This window comes from Hippocampus guttulatus, chromosome 13, assembly GCF_054856545.1.
Source record: "Hippocampus guttulatus isolate MCC_2025c chromosome 13, RoL_Hgut_1.0, whole genome shotgun sequence".
Taxonomy (NCBI): domain Eukaryota; kingdom Metazoa; phylum Chordata; class Actinopteri; order Syngnathiformes; family Syngnathidae; genus Hippocampus; species Hippocampus guttulatus.
Window position 1 is genome coordinate 3,187,012 of NC_141273.1, and position 16,073 is coordinate 3,203,084.

At 42.3% G+C, this 16,073-nt stretch overlaps 1 protein-coding gene across 2 annotated transcripts in view; it reads left to right on the forward strand.

Annotated features, from left to right (window-relative positions):
* Nucleotides 1-16,073, forward strand: part of LOC147195963 (leucine-rich repeat and fibronectin type-III domain-containing protein 2) — a 125,413-nt gene that overhangs the window by 32,378 nt on the left and 76,962 nt on the right. The window contains exon 2 of one of the 2 annotated variants that reach the window (XM_086128087.1): nt 4,919-4,991. The exons of the other annotated variant lie outside the window; for it this stretch is intronic. The gene's annotated coding sequence lies outside the window, so the exon portion shown is untranslated. The remainder of the gene's footprint in view (nt 1-4,918; nt 4,992-16,073) is intronic. 2 annotated transcript variants of the gene reach the window in all.

The following is a 16,073-nucleotide window of genomic DNA, read 5'->3' on the forward strand; positions in this document are numbered from 1 at the left end:
TAGACCATAGGTGTCAAACTCAGGTCCCGGAGGGCCGCTGTCCTGCATTTTTTCCAAGTCTCCCTGTTGCAACACACCTCATTCAAATGATCAGATCATCACCAAGCTCTGCGGAAGCCTGACATTGAACCTGTTCATTTGAATCAGATGTGTTGCAACAGGGAGACTTGGAAAACATGCAGGACAGCGGCCCTCCAGGACCTGAGTTTGACACCTATGGTGTAGACCCTTGGGAGCACCCACAACCTGCTGGAAAGACTCTTTGTCTCTTGGCTAACCTGGCAATGCCTCAGGAATGATTCCCTTGGAAGAGCTGGACAAAGTGGTGGGTCAGAGATAAATCTAAGATTTCCTACTTTTCCGGCAACCTGAGCAGGAAGCGGCCAGGTCGAAGCGGAAGATGACGTACTGTATAATTATGAGCCTTTTTTTATGTGAAGAATTTATTTCCATTTTGGTTGTCTTAGAAAGGCAACTCAACAGTGTTCTGGAAGCATAAAAGTTTCTGAATTGTGATAATTCAGCCAGCAGTGGTTTTGAACACTCACTTCTGATCCCAAGGCCCACTGTTAGTAAAACTGAAATCCTGCTGTACATAAAGAGGTAAATCATGGTGTTCTTAGCAAAATGTCTACCCTATTGGATATTGTGTTAAAAGTACATTTGACAAAATATAAGACTGCTCCCAAGGTTACAGGGAGATATATAGATACCGGTAATATTAATAGAGAATATTAAATTAATACCTCTGGTGTGTCCTGTCAACACTGTTCTGCTTAGGCTTGTGGAAAAACCATCTATTAAGCCATTAGCACACGTTTGCAACCATTGGCTCTGTCTGCACACTTAGACACAGTCCCTAAAGGTCTGTGGTATTCATGATCCAAATGGTTCCATGGCTTTCTGGCAGTTATGGCTGGCAAGAAGAACATGAGACTCACATTAAACTCGCCATACATCATTATCAAAGTGCATGGTTGTGTTGGCTTGGTTGAGAATATTAAAGATTTACGTATCTACAGTATATGACAATGTGGAGAATAGGGAGCAGGATTTTAATACACAAAATGTAGCACCAAAAGGACCTCAGCTCACAAAATATGATTCGAAACATGTTCATATAGTAAACATGCTCAAACTGGAACTTCTGCTGGACGTGCAGTTATGACACAATAAAAAGACCAGGGATGGGAACAAATTTTCAGAGCCTCTATAATGTAATAAGCAAATTTTGGAGCGTAACATTAGGTTGTCCAAAACAGCAAAGCAAAGCAAAAGCAAAATACATCTCTCCACACAGCATGAAATCAATGGCACATGGAACGTTGCCGTTGTCATCTAGTAAATATAAGGCACATATACTTGGGCTGCTCTTGTCCCGATTTTGCAGATTTTTTTCTATTTGGGGTGTGGGAAGAGTGGATTTGTCCCAACAATCGGGTCGGAAAATAATATTTTAAAAGATTAATTTTGTTTCACATTTATGACCAAAAATCTTCATGTGTACAGGGGAAAGCAGACTACTGTACTCTCTCGTCATTTGACTCCATGAACTGTCATGTGAATGGAAAGCAGCCAATCAGAGAAGCGCCCGGACTGTTGAACGAAGAAGCGGCAGTTAAATAAAACAAAATATGTCCTTATTTGTGTACCAGCAAAAATATGTCCTTATTTGTGTACCAGCCCTTGGGGCTACTTGTGTTGTGGCTACACTGTGATGAACATAAGAATTGGTTCCACAGCAGACTCATTGTTTATGTTGCAAGGCTGCAGCACAATGATTCAGTGGCAAATGGGAATAGAAGTGTAAAAATAAATTTGGCATTCTTTCCATGTGTTGAGTACTGACTTCCATTATGTTGTTTGTGTTGTTTTGAATGCACGCTGTGACTTCTCCATTTAGTTGCGGGGACTAGCAGTGCTTGAATGCACATTTTCACAGGTCACTGTGCCTTGACTTTGTTTTACAGAAATGCACTCTATCCCCCCTCCTTCAGTGTAGTGATCCGAGTATACTGTATAATTCAGTTGTGGGTAGCATTTATATGGCACACTATTTGCGTTTAGGAGGCTCAACTCTATGCAAGTTGCCATATATGTTTGAGTATGCGTGTGCGGGGGAATTTGTCGTTTATGTTCTACAGATTTACCACCTTTTTGACTGAAAAGATTTGGTCTTATTTAAAAATGTGCAAATGTGTTGTTGCCTAATAGGCTTCAACTACACATTATTTAAAAATGTGCAAATGTGTTGTTGCCTAATAGGCTTCAACTACACATGATATATACAGTAGATAATAATGATTTGGACAGAGTATTTATCACTACACTGAACAACGAGCTGAAGTTGCCATGAGCAACAGCCTCCATTGTTTTGAAAAGACCTTGGACACAATTTTTGAGTATCTTTGCACTTTATAGTGTGGTGAGAATCCTGTGACTTAAAATAGTAAATACTCCCAGTCCACAATTTCTTATGCAGAACTGTAAAATAGGGAGTTGATACAGCATTGATCACGCAAACAGTTTTGCCAGGACATTGAAACAATACAGGACTCCTATCCCAAGTCCGATGATAAAATATTTCATTCGGCAATGACCAAATGTCTGAAAATAATGTTTACATTATAAGGTGTAACTATTATTTCTGATTGGTCCATTTCTCAGTGGTGTTATTTTATTCGACATTTGTTGTATAGTAGAATAACACGGTTTGAAACGAATGAAAAAAAATCTACGTAACAAAATGTTTAATTACTCTATAATTATCTTTATTGTCAGTAATAGTGCTTTCAAACTGGCCATTTAAAAGCAATGAAAAAAAAAATGTTCGCCGGTCAGCGAACAACATGTACTTGTCTCAACTCAAAAAAGTTGGCCACCACTTGTCTACATTATATCCATCCATCCAGTTTCTATACTCCTTGTCCTCATTATTGAATTGGCCAGCAGCAATCTTTTTGACATAGTAAAAGAGAAAAAAAGAAAAGGAGAAAATTTGAGCATAATTCGGAGTATTGCTGAACATCATGGTCCTTCTACCCATGCGTGCCAACAACTCCAGGATCCATTGTGTGCAATCACTCCAGCACGAATTGTGAACTGTTATGATAACCATTTTACTAGGATAGCCGCAGAGAGTGTTCCGTAAACTTCACAGTTAAAACAAAACATCATATTGCTTATGTTGTGAACAAATATGCTCTCAATTATTGCCTGTTTTACTTTGAAGGATCTGTTCCAACTTCCGGTTTGTCCACTATATATGCTGTGTGTGTTATACTGGACGCTCACCAATTCTAATAAAACAAGAGACGTGTCACGCAGATTTTTCCTCCGTTTATCCAGCCGCCTTGAGGGGTGACACGCGGGTATACTGCATAAGTAAGCCGCTGACAACAGCTTATTTCCCAGTTTTCTGTCAAAGCCTCAACAGTTAGGTGAAAGGATAGTCGGCGATGCACCAACCCACCGATTGTCAGTCGATGCAGTTTGATGCATTAAAGCAACTGCAGGAGAGCACTTGAAGAAAGTGGGCTTCAAAGAAGCCACCGAGATAGCGGCTGCCGAATCTGATTTCTCTCGCGTTGGATAATAGCATTCAGGTCCCTAGAGGCAAAAACAAGGATGTGTGATAAATTATGAAATTCTGGGAGAACTGCAATGGATGGCGGTGTCATGCAATAATTGCTACAGCTCCTCCAAGTGAAGCTCGGTAGTCGATGTGGGATGTACACTGCAGGCACCTTCCTTAAAAAACAAGTAACCCAAATCATTGTCAATCTCAATTGTCATATTGATCTAAGACTTGTTCATGTTATGGTTCAAACTCGGGTTGTACCGACCAGTCACTTTACTTCCCCTAATGAGGTTTGCTGCATGTTGTTGACAAGCCACTTGAAGTCACAGATGAGCGTGCCGAAAGAAATTGTTCCGTCACCTGTGCGGATTTAAATTGTCTTCTGTTTCTGAATGCAAAGCTTTGTTCAGTGAGTGAAAAGGCAGTGCCGAGTTCAAAGATGGCACATTTGAGTTGGCAGCCCGGTTACAAAAGCTCTGCTAAGTTTTCCGTTTAGCTTTAAATGTATTGATTTCGGTATTACTTAATGGCCATACGAAAGACTGGAGGACAAATTGTCATTTGTGAATTCTAGTATACTTTTCTTTACTGCACAATAATTGTGACCTTAATCTTGCATTCAACAAATACTCCATGTATTTCCATCCATCCATTTTCCGATCTGCTTATGCTCACAAAGGTCGCAGGCTTTTTTGCGTTATTTTATTGTACGGGAAAATGATGTTAAGAGAACAAATATCCACTGGAAATTCTCTACATTAACCAAGTTTGCCTACTTTTGTCCAGCATTACTGAGTATTTTAAGTGAAGAAAATCCTTTATAGCCATGTGGTTGACTGAAAACAAGTATTAGTTCTTTTAAGAGTCAAGTTAATTTCTAATCACAAAAGAATCTCAAAGGGCTTCACACACCCACAAGTGACAAAAATCAACATCACCAGATCTAAACCTCACATCCGGGGAAAAAAGGATCACAGATAGTATGTTGTGCATTTGCACCATGTTTGTTTATCAGTGGAAATGCATTTGACAAGAATAATCAGTGAGCGAAGATGCAAACCCGAATTAACTTCAGAGCCGCAGGCTAGCTAGTGCCGAACACAAACAATTTTAATGGTCTTTCGGGATGTTATTGGAGATGAATTTTCAGTTGGTGACTTTATCCAGGTAAACAAGCCTGACTCTTTCAGCGTAATGCTACCGGTGAGAAGGAATCTCAACAGCAGTGATCAGCCGGGGTATCCATATCCCGCATTCCCCCCTAAAGCAAGAGGATTAGATGTGACACTCTGACCATTTCTCATTCTCTCCTTCTCTCTCCTCGATGTGTTCTTGCAGCTTTGAGTGCGAGCTGATGAGGTGGTTGACTTCTTCTTCAGCACACAGAGAGGAGACTTTTTTTCTGTCCACGGTAGGAATTTAAGGCCTGTGTTTGTGCACACATACAGTCAGGCTGACTACATATATATATTAGGGCTGTCAGTTTAGCGTGTTTTTATTGGCATTAATTTAAATGAATTTCAACGGGATTCATTTTTTTCTCGCGAGATTAACGCGGCACACGTCACAGCGGATGTTACGTTGCTCAATAAATAAAACAGAAACAAAACAACAAGCGCTGCAGAAGCCCACGCCCATGTCTGTTTTGCCAGCCACGGCAGCGCGAGACACCGAAAACAGATACTTAAAGAGTTTATGAATGGAAAGTTTACTTTTAAAAAGTTGCCAGATTGTTCCACTGACAAGACCAAAGTTACCTGTATGTTTTGCAGTAGTAAACTGAGCTATCATCATAGCACGTTGAGTGTGAAATACCACTTAATGGCCAAGCACACAGCTGACGTGAGTACTCCGCCCCCTCGTCAAAGACAGACAGCTATGGATCATTTCAAAGCGAAGAAAATGGATAACACGACGAAGAAAAAATTTGCTGAAGCTATACTATAGCTAAATGTATGGCGACTGCATGCGAGCCTGTCAACATTGTCCACAGCTCGACTCAAGCTGAAATCATTTGCATTGCAACTAACGACTCCACTACGGATTGCCAGCGAGAGCCTCCATTACCAACTGTGTACAGAGATTGTACGTAGCGGAGAAGACACTGTTTCGGGAGAGAAATAAGCGACTAGGTTGATGAGCCTCTGGTGAATAAAGAGCAGGCATTCTGTTGAGTTCGATGTATGCCACTGATGCGATTGTTACTTGTTTGGAACTATTTTGTGTGGAAGGTTACCGTGTTCCGTGTCCATATAAATAATGGGGGTGGAGCTTCTCTGTGTTCATCTGACAGCGACGGTGCGCTGACGCACGTCGAGAGTTCAGCGGTGCAGTCGTAGCAACGATGCTGAAAATAAAACGTCTCCCGTGTTGTCATCTAACCAAGTGTAGTCATCCGAAATGATGTCTACACAAAACCGTAGAGCCGTCTTCCTCAACTGGCGGACCGCGATCCACGACCGGACCGCCGACCTCCTCTGTCCGGACCCTCGGCAAATTGTATAAAGTAATAAATTATAAAGTGATTTTTACGTTATACATTTTATATTTTTGGACTATAATCCGCGCATTACCACGATCGCTTGTTAAAATTATCCGTTTTATTATTTGCGTGCACGAACAGATGTATTGCAGAGGACGCAGCAGCGCGACTGTGTGTGTATAATGTTTGACGAACTGGAGACCCTGGCTGAGCAGGGCATGTCGGCGATAACGATGCGCTGATTGGCTCCTCTGAACTTAAGGTGTGCCCATACATAAGCGTCAGCATATACGATGCGCTGATTGGCTCCTCTGAACTTAAGGTGTGCCCATACATAAGCGTCACGCATTCAAAACGGATGATTGTGTCAGGAAACAGACGCATGCATGACGCCACAGTGTGCTCACAGCTTCAGCACAGGAGAGCCGCACACAGACAATTAGACAAGACGAATCGCGGGAGATTTCGATTGTGTGCAGTTTTGCTCCCGTCTACCCGGGGATCTTTGCAGCTGTTTAACAGCAGAACACCGCAACATGGTAAATGAACATCCCAATGGTGTCCTCAAATAATATTTGCATGACATTGTATTCACCTTTAGTGGAAGAACAGCACTGCACATTCCTGTGCTCCCTTGTGTCAGTATTTAAAAGGGTTCTTAACTCCTCTTCTGATATATTTTTCAGTGATTTCAGAGGGGATGTGAAAAGGGGAATTGTACAAATGAAAATAATATTTTTGTTTTCATGTTTAGTATGTATTTTGGTAAAATGAGTATTTTGTTTTGCTTTTGTTAAATTAAGGGGAAAAACGACAACTACTGTTTAACAAAGTTAAAGTAAATATGTCTTATTTCCCTAAAAGGGCTATTTCTATTATTAAGCAGGCACAACTTAACAAAATAAAATAGTTCCTCTGCCTCAACACAATACCTCTCATTATTTGTTGTGTACTGGCAAGGTGAATAATTGTTATTTTCATGCACCCCATTATTGGTTGGTTGTGAGGAGTGTTGATTTGTATAAGCTTGGCTTGACCATACTAAATTGGCATATCGCCCTGCTCCCCATGACCGCCGTGCATGGGACCGGACCTTGGTCTTATAAAAAAAAAAAAAAAAAAGTGGACCTACACCCTTTCTAGTTGAGGACCACTGCCGTAGAGAGACTTGCGCGCAAGAAGGACCAACAGAATCAACATAGCCTGACTGCCGTGTTCAAAACAAACTTGAGAAAAACGAAGTATGCAACCATGGTTTAAATCCACTATAGGCGGAGTACTAGTTTACCTTTGATGTGCACTTTATAATGTTATATTGCTCTGTTTTGAGTTCATAAAAAGAGCTGTTAAAGCAGCTGTTGTGTGCACACACTGCATACACAGTATCTTCAAGATTATGTTCAGATCCTCAAATCTTTCAACAATAAAAACAAATATCATTTTGGAGAACAAATGGAAGAAAACGCTAAACCACATAACTACTCTTTGACACATCACTTTGATTGCAGTTGTACTTTTTTTCGTGTACTTGTGCATAAAAAGTCCATTTTTGGTGTTGCCGGAGCACCTCTTAACTTGAGAAAAACGAAGTATGCAACCATGGTTTAAATCCACTATAGGCGGAGTACTAGTTTACCTTTGATGTGCACTTCCATCCATCCATTTTCCGAACCGCTTGATCCTCACTAGGGTCGCGGGGGGTGCTGGAGCCTATCCCAGCCATCTCCGGGCAGTAGGCGGGGGACACCCTGAATCAGTTGCCAGCCAATCGCAGGGCACACAGAGACGAACAACCATCATGCACTTTATAATGTTATATTGCTCTGTTTTGAGTTCATAAAAAGAGCTGTTAAAGCAGCTGTTGTGTGACAAATATTTTTTTCACTGTTGTTGATGGACAGTAATATTGTGTGAGATATTATGTGTGAATAACTGCTCCAAGTGAAAAATGTTCATGTAAAATTTCAGTAAACATCTGCATTTTGCACATAGAAAATTGATTCATGATTCCATGTTGATGAGAGCATTAAAATGGGGAAAAATAGGACAAAAAATCTAAAAGGAAATTCAGAAACAATAAAAAGTGCGTGAGTAATCACGATTAATTTTTAGTTCATCTGAGTTAATTATGACAGTTGCGTTTTAATTAGATTAAATATTTTAATCGTTTGACAGCTCTAATATATATATATATATATATATACACACACACGCACACACTGCATACACAGTATCTTCAAGATTATGTTCAGATCCTCAAATCTTTCAACAATAAAAACAAATATCATTTTGGAGAACAAATGGAAGAAAACGCTAAACCACACAACTACTCTTTGACACATCACTTTGATTCCAGTTGTACTTTTTTTTGTGTACTTGTGCATAAAAAGTCCATTTTTGGTGTTGCCGGAGCACCTCTTAACGTAAATCCAAGCACCCCCAAAATATGAGATCTTAAGATGTTATTATATGAATGTCCCTTTTAAACAAGCAGCAGAAAGAGTTTAAAGCAATCCTGTTCGGCTTAGCTTGAGATGAGCACAGGACCCATAGGCAGAGACAATGAACTCAGAACTGGTTTATTGTCAGGAATCGGGACAGGTCGAGGAAGCAGGAACCAAAGGTGGTCAGAGGAACTACGTCGAGGAGTACAGCTGGGCTTGAATGTAACAGCTCGGCAGCATCGAGTATGGCAGGGAAGGTAGCTAACAAACTGGCAACGGGTGGCTTTTCAGACTGACCTTTATGCTGCAAGGGGTGAGTGTGGCTGTAAAATGTAAAACGCAAAAGTAAAATCCCCCCGGCGACTGAATGCCCCATACCAGTTGTGCTCTGGCAGCAAAACTGTCAGCAGCCCTAAACCTCTGATCATAGAATCACTTCTGTATGTGATTTGTATGCAGCGATGGCTGTTTGAAAGTGCTCTATAAATACTGTTGACTTGACTTGACTTGACTTCTGTACTTTTGTATTTTTTTCCACCTTTGTTTTCATTTGAATGGATGCAGAGTACGTATAAAACAGATGCCTACTTTTTTTTTTTTTACTCCTGTGAACTGTCCACCGTAGGAGGAGCCCAGATTTTAATTGCTTCCCCACAGATTGCAGCCTCGCAGAGAAACTGGGTTAATTGCAAAAGAAGTGAGAGCCGATTGTGACCTTCACTGAGTACTGCCAATTATACTCGCTGCACCACACAGCCCTGGTAAGGAAAATTGCAATAGCCTGACTAAGGATTGAAATTATATAATTTTGTAATGCAGTTTAGAATAGTTAGGGTTATGACGGACTGTTAGTTAGTTAGTTAGTTAGTTAGTTCCGCCCGCTCCTATTTGGAACATTGGGCGACGAGTCTCCTCCATTTGTTCCGGTCACTGGCGACCCTTCTTGCTCCATGCCAGCTGACACCCATCTCACTGAGGTCTTCTTTGGCAGTCTGTCTCCATGTCTTCTTTTGCCTACCTCTCTTCCTCTTTCCACCCTCTGGCATCCAGTCCATGGCCACACTTGCCGGTCTCTCTCTTGGCAGGAGAACGTGGCCGATCATTTTCCTTCTCCTTTCAGAGACAATGTCTGACAGTTCAGCCACTCCTGCCCTCTTCATCACCTCCTCGTTGGTGATGTGGTCTCTCCATGAGATCCTCAGGATGGATCTCAGGCAACGCCGATGGAAGACATCTAACTTGTTGGTAATGTTGGCTGTCTTCATCCATGTCTCACAGGCGTAAATCGCTGTTGGGATAACCATTGACATATAGAGGCGTAGCTTGGTGGTCGTAGTGATGGCTTTCGATGACCAGATGTTGCGGAGGCGTTGGAACACTCCCGAAGCTTTACCAAGTCTACTGTTGACGTCTTTCTCCACACCACCTGTATTTGAGATGTTACTCCCAAGATATGTGAAGCTGTCAATGTACTCTATGTCATGTTGGTGTTAGAGTGAGTGGTTGAAGGTGTTGGTGCTGTCCGACGGCCATGGCCTTGGTCTTTTCCTGGCTAATTCGTAAACCGACCTTAACTCCGTGCTCATGCAGATTGTTGGTCAACTCCTGGAGTGCGGGCTGGGTGTGACTTAACAGAGCCAAATCATCTGCAAATTCCAGGTCAGCTAGTCTGCTCCCTCCCCACTTGATACCAACTTTTGCCCCTGTGATGGACTTCCTCATCACAATGACTTCCTCATGACGGACTGTGCCATTATGAAAATGGTTTCTTGACAGGGCTATTTACAAGGAAACTTTGCATTCTGCCTACTTCATTTTGAAGGGCATTAGCTGAATAGATAAATGGCTTCTGACTTCTTTGCTGAGTCTGTCTGGACATTGGGAACATGTCTGTGGCACTGGGAATCAAATGAGAATCATTGCTACAAGTTTCACAGTACGGGCAAATTGCCATGAGATGATTCGGCAGATGGAAAACCATTTGAGAAAACTGTGGTCAGGCTTTGACAGCTTTACTTTTGCACTGCGATAACCGCAACGTAATTGGCTAATATGAAATCGCAAATTTCAAGACTGTTAATTGGTCTGATGGGAATGTGTGATCACACTGGCCAATCTGTGCTGTGGCAAATCTTGGAGCGTTCAACACATTTGTGCTGAATTGTTGGCATTCCAGCTGTTCCAGCTCATGCATTTGGAGTTCATTTTTAGCACTGCAAGAAAGTATACTTTGTATTCATGAGGCAACATACAGTATTTCATTTAGTATGAATTTTATCAGGCCGGTCCGGTAGGCGGCTTGTTAGCGCATCAGCCTCGCAGTGCGGAGGTGCGGGTTTGATTCCGGCTCCGACCTTCCTGTCTGGGGTTTGCGTGTTCTCCCCGTGCCTGCGTGGGTTTTCTCTGGGTACTCCGGTTTCCTCCGACATTGCAAAAACACGCGTGGTAGGTTAATGGAACACTCTAAATTGTCCCTAGGTGAGAGTGTGGGTGTGGATAGTTGTTCATCTCTGTGTGCCCTGCGATTGACTGGCAACCAGTTCAGGGTGTCCCGCGCCTACTGCCAGAAGACAGCTGGGATGGGCTCCAGCACCACCGCGGCCCTTATGAGGATAGGGAACGTGATATCCAAGTTGGATGGCTTGTTTAGTGCAATCATTTTATTTACTGTATTTTCTGGATTGTAAATCAAAGGGTTTTTTTCATAATTTGGAGCGATTTATGCTTTTTTCATACTCTGGAGCGACTTATATGTGAAATTATTAACACATTATTTTTACATTTCAAATGGTATTTTCAAATTAACTGCAAGAGGGCGCTCTCGGCCTGCGCTGATAAGTGGACGATGAGTCTGACGTTAGCGACGTAGAAGTGGAAGTGAGTTGACGGAGTTGTTTAAAGGTGAGACAGAGGATGAAGATTTCATTGGATTTAGTGATTTGGAGTGACACTGGTGGTTTGGTCAATTTGTTTGCATCTTCTTTATGCTATGGTTATCTGAGTCACTCTTTTAATAGCTTATGTGAACATACCAGGCAGGTTCTCAGTTCATCGTTTATGCGTCATATAATGTTAGCATATTGTATGCTTATTCAGCTTGTTGTTCTCTTTTTTTATTTTTATTTGCCTTTCAAGATGACATGTCTGTTCTTGGCGACTTAGATATGTTTTTGTTCTTCTTTATTTTGCATTTCATGGCTGGTGCGATTTATACTCCGGAGCGATTTATAATCCGGAAAATACGGTTGTCGTTTCGATAACAAAAACAAACGTGACTTCTAACGTGAATGCAAAGCGTCCATGATATGACACGCATGCGCACAAAGCACAAAAAGAAACGTGGCATTCTTTACGGAAATAAATATGGTCCCGCGCGTAGGGGCTCATTTTTTTGTTTTGTTTGGTGACCAGTTCAGATTTACACTTGCCCAAAGTTAGCTGGGATAGAGACAACACATCATCAACCTTGTGAGGATTGAGAAGTGTTCGAGAGACCGAGTGGAATAATGGACGGTATAACGTCGAGAAGATGAAGTCTTCTAATTACTCCTGATAGTAAAAGGCCTTGCTTCCCATACAGCTACTGAATAATCTTCCAAGTAAATCCAAACCCTGAGAGGGTGTAATATCCTCGTGTGAAAGCCTTCGTGCGCAGAAACATGTTGTTCATGTTTATTGTTGTCAAGGTGATACAGTTATGGCAGTTCACACACGTCGGAACAAATTTTCAACCTACCTTGAAACAGCTCATGCATTTTTGTCTCTTGGATGATATAAAGACAAGCACAAGCTCCTTCAATAGTCTTTATTATTAGAGCAGAAGAAAATGGGTCTTTGGGGACCAGCTGACTGGAGGTGTATGTGGGCGCTGTGTTTAGCTGACATGTTTTATTACCCCTTTGGTTTGCCAGCAACACTCTTGCCTGAAGGGAGTAAACTCTCATATTAACACACTTGATTTGCTCAACTAAAAGATCATCTCTCACAACAGCTCTTCGCAACACATAGCCATCATTCACGATGCAAAATGTTAAATTGATAAGATCTTCACAAGTCACGTCATAACATATTGAGCGAGTACAGTGGAGCTCACAGAGCTCTCGGTGGACTGCTTGTCCTACATTGTAACATTGGGCTGATGATTTTATTTTATTTTTTTGGTCATCTCAATCTTCTGCTGTGCTGGGCTTCGAAGACAAGTGATCTATTAAAAATGTGAAAACCATACCAGTGCTTGACAAATTACCCAAAGACATCCATCAAGTCAGTCGCACTCAATCAAAGTTGACAGTCAAACCAAAATCAGACGTCTGCTACAGTTTTGCAGATGATGGAAAAAGTACCTGATCAAACCGTCTCAGGGAATCTTAGGTGCTGCATTTTTGTGCCTCATCTAACTGAGCTTTGATCAGAAAATGTCTGTCTGCTAAAATCTATGAATGCCTCCCTCAATCTCTATTTATGAACATGTCCCAAAACTGTCACGGTGACAGATGGAACAGTAGGAGAAGTCCTGGGGATAAAAGTTCAACTGCAGTTAAATTTCATTCCTCGAGTCATCAAGGATGTTTTGCTAGTCCAGGTGGTCCTGTGAAAAATGTGCGAACCATCAGTGAACTATTTCAATTTGTCCCGTTTTCCTTCCCGCCTCACATGATGCTGAATGTCAGCACTTTCATCGAAGGTGTTGTTTCACATTCTTGCGTCAATTGCCGAGACAGTTGGCCCTGTTACATTCCTCATGTGATAGCCAGAATTATTTTTGTACCAGCCTGCAAATGTGTTTTGTTTTTTGGAGGGGGGGGGGGGGCTTCGGGGGTTGGCCAAGCAACATGAGTTGTATTAAATGTTGTTCTTAGCTAACCACCAGTAATTACCTGTGAGGAAACAATTAATGTCAGTTTGAGTCCAGTCCAATTGATGTATTGTGAATAAGCTTTTGGGCTTAATGGGTGCAAACATCCATCCATCCATTTTCCGAACCGCTTGATCCTCACTAGGGTCGCGGGGGGTGCTGGAGCCTATCCCAGCCGTCTCCGGGCAGTAGGCGGGGGACACCCTGAATCAGTTGCCAGCCAATCGCAGGGCACACAGAGACAAACAACCATCCACGCCCACACTCACACCTAGGGACAATTTAGAGCATCCAATCAGCCTGCCATGCATGTTTTTGGAATGTGGGGGGAAACCGGAGCACCCGGAGAAAACCCACGCAGGCCCGGGGAGAACATGCAAACTCCACACAGGGAGGCCGGAGCTGGAATACCTCTGCACTGTGAAGCCGACGTGCTAACCACTGGACTACCGGGCCGCCCGGGTGCAAACATAATATGCCAAATGAAGTTGGGTTTTTTTCCATTTCGTTCTTAATTTTATATATATACAGTATGTGGGGCCGGTCCAGTGGTTAGTGCGTAGACCTCACAGTGGAGCGGGACCGGGTTTAATTCCAGCTGCGGCCTTCCTGTGTGGAGTTTACATGTTCTCCTCGTGCTTGCGTGGGTTTTCTCCGGGTACTCTGGTTTCCTCCGACATTCCAAAAACATGCATGGCAGGCTGATTGAACACTCCAAATGGTCCCTCAGAATGAGTGTGAGCGTAAATGGCTGTTCATCTCTGTGTGCACTGCGATTGTCTGGCAACCAGTTCAGGGTGTACCACGCCTACTGCCCGAAGACAGCTGGGATAGGCTCCAGCACCCCCTGCAATCCTTGTGAGGATAAAGCGGTTCGGAAAATGGATGGATATCGGAAGATGGATGGATATATATAAGTCACAGCTTTGTTCAAACATGCCATTCAAAAGCTAACTTTTACCCATAACACTGTTGACCTTTTGTGCTACTTTAGTACTGTAGTATTTAATGTAAGGGTCGAAATAAGCAGCTTGTAAACATAAACATAAAATTTGTATGTTACGGTTGAAACACATTGAAACAAAAACTATATGAATGAATTGATGTTCAAGTAGCAAAACGCAGAGCTGCCAACTGCTATGGAAATCACTGAGGGCTAGCTCATTATGCCCGTACCATCTCGTGATTGTTCCAAATATTAAAAATAAATAAAAAATAAGGAAGAGCTTTCGTCAAACAGCCTCAACCGGGGGTCTCAAAGCCAATTCACGTAAAGGCTGCTGGAGATGGAGTCTGGATATGTCTGGGGCGCACCAAGTATTCCACAGAAAAGGGGTTCAAGTCATAAAAAAAAGTACAACTAATCGAATCTTTTCAGTCTGTATTAATAACCGTTCAGAATATTAATGATTCTACAAAAAAGATTTGTGATTAGTGACCCGCTTCTCTCTCTCCCCTCTCCGTGGTATTTTGCATACTCCTTAGAACATAGGTGTCAAACTCAGGTCCTGGAGGGCCGCTGTCCTGCATGTTTTCCAAGTCTCCCCATTGCAACACATCTGATTCAAATAAACAGGTTCAATATCAGGCTTCCGCAGAGCTTGCTGATGATCTGATCATTTGAATCAGGTGTGTTGCAACAGGGAGACTTGGAAAACATGCAGGACAGCGGCCCTCTGGGACCTGAGTTTGACACCTATGGTCTACACTAGACATGTCCAGCTCCAGGCCTGGAGGGCCACCGTCCTGCCTGTTTTCAAGCTCTCCCGCCTGAAACACACCTGATTCAGATGATCAGCTCATCAGCCAGCTCTGAAGCAGCATTAGAATGATCCTGATGATTTGAATCAGGTGTGTTGCTCCTGGGAGAGCTGGAAAACAGGCAGGACAGCGGCCCTTGAGGACCTGAGTTTGACACCCCTGCCTTAGAATGTCAAGTTGAATAATAAGAAATGACATCTGATATCTAGAACACCCCAACTTTCCCTGCACATTCAAGACTTAGAAAGGTGCATATGCGCTGCCCCCCACCCCAAAAAAAACAAAAACAACAACAACAAAAAAAAACATGCCGACTCCTAATTTTCTTGAAATAGGCTTTTCGCGGCAGCAACACTTCTCTTCACGGGAGGTTTTGAAAAGTCATAACTGATTGGGTGACGGGATATTGGTGTTACTTCAAAATGTCATTTCACCGAAAGCTTTCATTAGCATGTGCTATGCTAGCACACAATGCAGGCAGGCAAATGGCCCACACGCTGCTTGTTTGAGATCTCTGCCATAAACTTTGGCGAGCCAATAAGTAAAAGTTAAATTCATGCGTTCAACTAATTCTTTGATCTTAACGACAGGCATCAATCATCTGTGGGCTCACTTTTTAACCCTACGTATGCACAAAATGGGGTCTGAAAAATGCATACACAAGTTCCGGCGCAAAGTGTTTTGACTTATGGAAAAAAAAAAAAGGAGTTGACAGAAAAAAGTGTTTCGTGTACTGCGGCCGGACTCATCAATCCTGCGTTTGCACAAAACACGGCTTGAAATTTGTGTAACCAATGTCCTGTATGTGACCCCCCTAAAAAAATTACAGTAGACACATTTTGGGGAAGAAAGGAAATTCACACACATCCAGTTTCACTTAATATCAAACGTCAATCATGCAGATTATGCATACAGGTATATAGAGTTTGTATTTTGCGTACAACTTGATTA